Source organism: Pinus tabuliformis, chromosome 7, assembly GCF_031772625.1.
Source record: "Pinus tabuliformis cultivar Carrire ecotype Pingquan chromosome 7, CPIR1, whole genome shotgun sequence".
Taxonomy (NCBI): domain Eukaryota; kingdom Viridiplantae; phylum Streptophyta; class Pinopsida; order Pinales; family Pinaceae; genus Pinus; species Pinus tabuliformis.
Window position 1 is genome coordinate 824,785,738 of NC_142293.1, and position 7,392 is coordinate 824,793,129.

At 35.5% G+C, this 7,392-nt stretch overlaps 1 pseudogene; it reads left to right on the plus strand.

Annotated features, from left to right (window-relative positions):
- The first annotated feature begins 5,561 nt into the window (after positions 1 to 5,561).
- Positions 5,562 to 6,927, plus strand: LOC149250159 (uncharacterized; annotated as a pseudogene).
- The last annotated feature ends 465 nt before the right edge of the window (positions 6,928 to 7,392 follow it).

Consider the following 7,392-nt stretch of genomic DNA (forward strand, 5'->3'; position numbering starts at 1 on the left):
ACCTATACCTAATTTTGACTTATCTTTGCTTGACATAATGGTGAATTTTTTCACTAGTAAACTATTTTTAAATTTAATTTCCCTTGAATTTTAACCCAAACACGAACATAGTTACCTAGAAGTTACCACTGTTTCAGAATAATAATTTCACTCCTATTTTCAGTTTTGGTTTATCAATGAAGATTGCAGGCTGAAATATAAGATTTGTTGATTTGTGGTTTTCTTACAACTGTATTATATATTTAGCAACATTATAGGAGGGTCTCATCACCTGCTTAAATCAAGGTTGTGCTTCTCAAAATGGTCAACAGTTGATTAAAATGCTGCTTCTATCAACTAAGCTATAGAAAATGGAATCTCCTCCTAGAAATAAGTGCAGTATAGCCCCTGGTGGGATGGGAGTGTTGTGAATTTTTCTATTGCATAGGAAGCCTTGTTCACTTGGATAATTCAGTTGGCTAGGGAAACATAAATCTTAGTTTGAGGTTCCTAAAACTCCAACTAAGTGTTTGTTTTCGTTGCAAGTAAACTGCATAAGCCTAATTAGAGTAAACCATGACAGTTCATTTATACTCAAAGTTAAATCTGCAAGTTGTGAAAATAAAGAAGCCCCCTCACCCTTAAAGATGATAGTGTGTCTCTTGCCTTAAAGGTGCCCAGACCAATTTTTATGTCTTTCCAGCAAAACTAGATGAAATCGGATGCAATATTATGTGCATTATTGAAAATGCTTTGATCAGGTTATTTGAACATGACAATTTAATGGGATTAAACAATAGCCCTTCATTACTATGTTGAGTTAGTCATGTGAAGTTTTAGCTAATGTACACAATTTAAAGGAAAATAGCTTGTATGCTGACAGGAGCATCAAGAGGAAGTAGATCAGTTATTGAACAAGACCAAAAATGAAATGCAGGCAACCATGCACTCAGGGGGGTTGTCCCCTAGAACTGTGAACAATCCAACACAACTTACATTTGGTTCAGACAGTATTTAGAATGGCTTATTTACATCTCAGGTTAAGAGCAAGAAAAGGGACCGCTTGGATCAAAACAATAATGAAATGGTTAAATGTAGTTTTTTCTTGAAGGGAGATGATAACGAATCTGGGCATCTTAAGTGGGAATATTGTTCAAGGCTAAAAGAAATTATGAATATAATGAACAAGGAAGGAAGTACTTTTAGTTCAGCAAGTGTTGAACAACTTGTACATCTTATGTGGTAGGATAGTGAGGTTAACATAAAGAAGGAAAACCATTTTGTCTTGCATCTTACTGTGCTTGTAGGAGTGGTTACTACCATTGATAACATGGATTGTCTCAAGTTAATTTGTTTTGTTGGGAGGTCTGTCTATTTTAGATGGATGGCTTGAAGAACTGCAGAGAGGAAATTCTGGGGATAGTGATAGTTTGAAGGAAGCTCAAAAATCCTACGAAGATTTTGTGGGTCTCGATGTCACCAAAGCTTAATAGATTCCAACATTAAAAAGAAGACAAATACAATAAGAGGAGAGAAATATGGCAGCATGACTCCCATAAAGAAGGGCCAAATTTTGCAATTATGCCTAAATATTTGTATATATTATAAAGACCATCTCTTTGATCAAAATAAAAAGTGAATACGATAACAAACGAGAATAATATAAATTATCACCAAAACATGATTTAAGTTTTTTAATTGTAAATATAAATTATGGCAATTACTGGTAGCTGGTTCACTGTATGTAACTAGACATGTATTTGAAAAGTACTTTATCACATAAGAAATAATTAAAGAGGAAGAAATGTATAGAAAAAGCTCGTTTTGTATTCAAACTTCTCAACGTCATTTATCAATGTCAAAGGTATGTGTTTTGTAAATGACAGCCTGGTCAATTGGTGAAGCAGGGTGTTGTTATTCCTCCACCAAAGTTCAAGTTTCAAATCCCCTAGAGATATGGGTGGTGAAGTGGGGTATTGTTATTCCCCCACCAAGGTTCAAATATCCTAGAGACATGTTTGCCCCTTGTGGGCTGGCCCATCCTTGCAAGCAGGCTATTGGGGTTAGAGCAAGGTGCAAATCCTCCACAATTCTGGTGGAATCAATAGCCCCAGTCATTGTGGCTCTTGATTGTCTATGCTAACATGTACAAATACTCAAAATGTAATTTGTATAAGTAACAGGTTAAGGCTGAAGTTGTAGGAAGCTTCCACATAATAAATTTACTATAACCAGTAGGAATATGAAAAAGCCTATTACATTCCCAACATTTGAATTTTAGTTATTTTAATTTTGCATATGGATTTGTGAGTTTTCACCTTTGTAGTGTGAAATTTGTAAAAGTAGCAGATTAAGCCTGTAATTATGGGAGGCTTCTCTACAAGGTACTCCACATAAGAAGATTAGTCTAACCGGGAGGAGTATGTGTATGACCACCTGTAAAATTCCTAATTTTTTAACTTTTTAGTTATTTTTAATACCATGCCAACTTTGGATTTGCAAGGTTATGAATTTCTGGTTGCAGGAGTTCTTATCACCTGGTTTATTAAGTGACAAACTTTGAAATGTTGATGCATTCGCTAAGAACATTTTTGGCTTGTTTCTGTAGGTAGGAAAAATCATTAAATCCTTTAGATGGATGCCATTCCTCCCTGTGCAACCAAATGATTCTATGTTGACTGTGTTGCTGCTTCTCTCGAAATATCATTTAACAAGTGTGCCAGTTATTGAAATGGATAAGCCATATGTTGAAAATGTGATTACTCAGTCAGTAGTGGTAAGAGGATTGCTACAATGCAAGGGTAGAGATTGGTTTGATGTCATTACGGTAAAATATGTCTCTGATGTGGGGCTTCCTTTCATGTCTCCAGAGGAGGTATTTATTATTTTATTCCATTTCTCTCTTTGCCTTGTTTTCCTTACCTATTAAAAATTTGGTTTCTTGTTTTTGTTTTGTTGGGAGGTCTATCTATTTTAGATGGATGGCTTGAAGAAATGTAGAGAGGAAAATATGGGGATAGTGGTAGTCTCAAGGAAGCTCAGAAAGCCTACGAAGATTTTCTTTTTGTGTTATTAGAGGCCCTTGGTAAATTTCCTGTGGATCTTGAAGCTCTCAAGACATGTAATGTTGGAAAGTCAGTGGATTAGATGCGCACCCATAGGAACTCCAGATTGAAAAGAAAGCAAAGTATTTGATTGATGAATTGAAGAAACGTGTTAATGAGGGCATGAATAATAGTGAGTCAAAATGTTTTCTAGGACATGCTACTGAAATTACTTCAAAAGGCTTGGCTCCATTGATTCATGCTTCAAAAGAAATTTCAAATAGGATATGCCAAAAGGATATAGGAAAATCAACTTCAATTTCTCTTGGGTCAACCAAGGTGTTAGTATCACTCTCCCCAACAAATAGTTCTAAGGAGTCCCATTGTAAGATGCCAATCTTTAGCAACACCACTTATCTTACAGTGCGTGCAAGTAAGGAAGAGAAAAGTAATAGCTCTAGTCAATTATAGAATAACAATTAAACTTGTTTGAGCAAGGATGCAAAAGTTTCTATTCCAGTTCAAAAAGAACATACTTGGAGTTCTATGGTATGCTTAGTTAATAAGAAGTCCTCTTTTCTAGTTCACCACATAATATTTCAATCAAAAGTGTCCAAAGTTCACTTCTATCGGAGAGCCACAAAGAATCCATGGTTGGGAAAACATAGTTATGTAGTAGAAATACATCAGGTGAGAAAGACACACTCTGGAAAATTATCTGACAAGGGAAAAAATATTGCTCGGGGGGATAAAATTCAGAGGTTGATACTTGATAGTAAGACTTCCTAACCCATCCCATCTACTAGAAGTGTAAATTGTGGATCGAATGCAAATAAAACAATTCCTGGGAACCATGGGCTTTCTCCTGGAAAGAAAGAAAAATAGGATGTGCACTATGGGAAGATAAAATAATGGAATATTCTCTTTTATGGTAATTCCTCTCTAGAGGTTAATACAGAGGCTTGCTAGAGAAATAGAACCAAATCCGTAAGTGCTATACCTATTGAGGGGTGTAGCATTAATGGTGAAGATAGTGAAAAAATGTTGGAAATGTGCAATACAACTCTAATTTTATCTTCATACCTTGGTGAAAGGGAAGAGCGAAAGGAAGACATGGCAGAGGGGAATTTTGATATATAAATAAGAAAATATTTTGAACCCAGTGAAGGCTTCTCTATCCATTCTCAAGTAACAACAGTAAGCATGGATGAACGTGGGATGAATTTTCTGGCAAGCATAGTTGTGATTGAAATCTCAAAAGATGAGAATGCAAATGTTGTAGGCAATTCTATAACAACTTTGATGAGAGCATGAGATAATTTAGGCCAGGATGGTTTATCAGGTTATGGCTCCAAACTCAATTCACCTTAGAGTGACGATGTAGTAGGTCAAAATGTGTTGAATATGAAGAAAGGCAAGAATGATCACTATTCCATGGATCATCAAGATTCTTCTAGAACCAACTTGGATACATTTTAAAATGAGGAATTTACTCAAGATGCTTTGAATTCCTCTATGAGGACTTTGGAAACTAGAAATTTTGTTGTGGTAGAGGATGGTATAAAGGGAATTATTGAAGACAGAATACAAGAGAACTCCTATTCAAACAAGGGTGGGGAAAAACCAAGGGATGAGTTCTGTTATGATGTTGAAGAACTCTACATTAGAAGAAAATATGGATTGGCTTCAGACTGTGAAAAACAAGAGGGACTTGGTGGACACTAAATATAGGATGTAGTTAATTTACAACAAGAAAAAGTACATGTTAGGGGCATTAGTGTACAAGGAGACAACCAAGGAAGTAGTGAACACTGCTTGGAAAAGGAAATAGAATTTGGAAATGAAAAACAAGAAAATCCAAGTGAGGGATGTGTTCCATGCACAGGGGCCTCCAATTCTAATGTTAGGGAGCCAAATAATTGTCATGCAGGATTTTTTGACAATGATTTTGTGCAAATTTCATGTCAAGTGGAAAACAAGGTTGGCAGAAGAAGAGGGCCATGACAAGCAGTCTGGCTATAATAAGTTGCCTGATAAAGATGCAAAGGATATATTTTTTTCTTATAAAAAAAATAAAAATATTGATGTGTGTGATGCTTAGGAACATCATTCTACCTATGGACTTGAACATGAAGACCAAGGGAAGGGTGAACACAGAGGTAACGAGCATCTTTTTGTTGCCAGGAGTATCACATATAAGGATGATATTAGGAAACTTGACTGAAAAAAGAGAGTGCATGGAACCAGAGAAGACTATGGCATCTGGAGAAGTAGAAAATCAACGAATCGGTGTGATTGAAAAATGTTACTACAGAGATGGGATCTTGTATTGTTCTTGATATTTGCAACATTGAAAGGAAATTTCAAATCAAACGTAATGATATTTTAGAGGTATCTTCTAATATTGGTTATGAAGTTCCACAAAGCATTACAGTTGTATCTTCAACATTTGTAGAGCATCAAGAATTATGTTTGAAAACATAAGCAATATAGAGTGCATGGGCAGATGAACTGTATTCTTCTGACCAAATTATGGCAATGACTGTCCCTCCAACAAGGTATGATGGAATCAATGATTCAATAGAAAGACTTTCTTTTGACTTAAATGAATCTATTGAATTGGAGGAAGTAGGTCAATATGACGCAGCGTTATCCACATCAACATCTTGTTTATCAATTGTGCCTCACACAAGTGGTTCTATTCCCCTTATTGTATCATTGAATGGCTTAGCAACATCAATTGTAGTGGTTTCTAGGTCAAAGGGAAATTTCATTCCCCCAATAAATCCAATTCAAATCATAGGATAACTAGGCTGGAAAGGATTTGGAGCAACAAGTGCCTTTCGACTAGCAGAACCTAGAGAAATAATTGCTCTGCAACATCCTGTCTCCAAAATACATTTTCAGATTCTGATGCATTTAATTCAATTGGAAAATGAAATAGAGCATCATTAGATATTGATATTTATGTGAATTATGAGAAAACATCTGAAGATGGGGTAATAACAGTGCATTTATCTTCTCAAATATGTGAACCATCAACAAGCTTTGGATGTAGAGATATGAGCGGAAAATATTTTATATCTTCAATTGCTGAACTGTTTGCTCCTACCAGGCCTTGTAGTCCTTTGAAGTCATATTTAAAATTGAATCACGTTGATGATAGTGGGGAGAATGAATTGATCAAAATGCCTCTTGGTACCAGTGCTAAAAATTTTGGATTGACTTTGAAGACTGACACCAGTGCATTGTCCATTGGAGATTCATGTGTTCTGAGAGATTTTGACTTGAATGATGGGCCCACTTTTGATGATGGTGGAGATGAATTGCTGCCTCAGAATTTTAGCTCATATTCCCATCCTGTAGCTGACCTGAGAGCAAAGGGTGAGCTATTCAATTCATTATCTTGTTTTTCTACTAGAGATGCCTTTCCGTCATTTACAATACCTTTGCATTTTAATGACAAGACAGATCATCAAGTTATCACTACAATTACATCTGCATCTCAGTCTAATCAGAGGTCATTACCTGGTCTTACTTTGCTCAGTGGTGATATATATATAAAGGGCATACATCATTCTCTTCAGGTCCTATTATTTCCTTTTCAAATGCTACTAGTAAACCCTACCCATTTACTGGATTTCTTTTAGGGTCAAGTTTTCAGCTCAACATTGCTTGTTTTTCAAGAGACTCACCTTCCTATCCAGAATCATTAGGAATAGGATGTTTTCCTACAGTTTCCTTTCAGGTAGTCCCTACAGGGCCACTCTCATCATCACATGTGAAACCATACTTAATAAGCCCCATGGTGGCATCTGGGATAGAGAGCAGTAGCACATGCACATGGCCTACACCAAATCTTAATGATTTAAATACAGGTCCTGAGATGCATGACATCTCTTAAATTGTCTTGTTTCATTGAAGTAGATGAAAGAATTATATGATGGATCAACTTTAGGTATATCTTCAAAGAGAAAATAACCTAAAGAAGGTTGGGATGTGCATAGATCTGGATAAGAAATCTATTTAGTAGTAATATTATTTTTGGCTTATGAGTTATTGCATGAAATCGATTGTCAATTGATATGTCAGATCGGAATTTTTTGTAAACAATGTTCTTGCAAGCTATCAACTTCACTGCCATCCTCATAATTGGATGATCATTTCCTTAATAAATTCTCAAATATTTCCTTTAATAAATCTATTCATTTCCTTGATAATTCTCAGATATTTTCTCACAAGGATTGTAATTACTAATATCCTTATAATTTTTAATGTTTCCTCCTTGAGGTATGGACATGTTAGTAATTATTTCTCATGTAATTCCTTTAAAATACACTATGAAGTTTTTAAGGTTGCTCTAACTTTC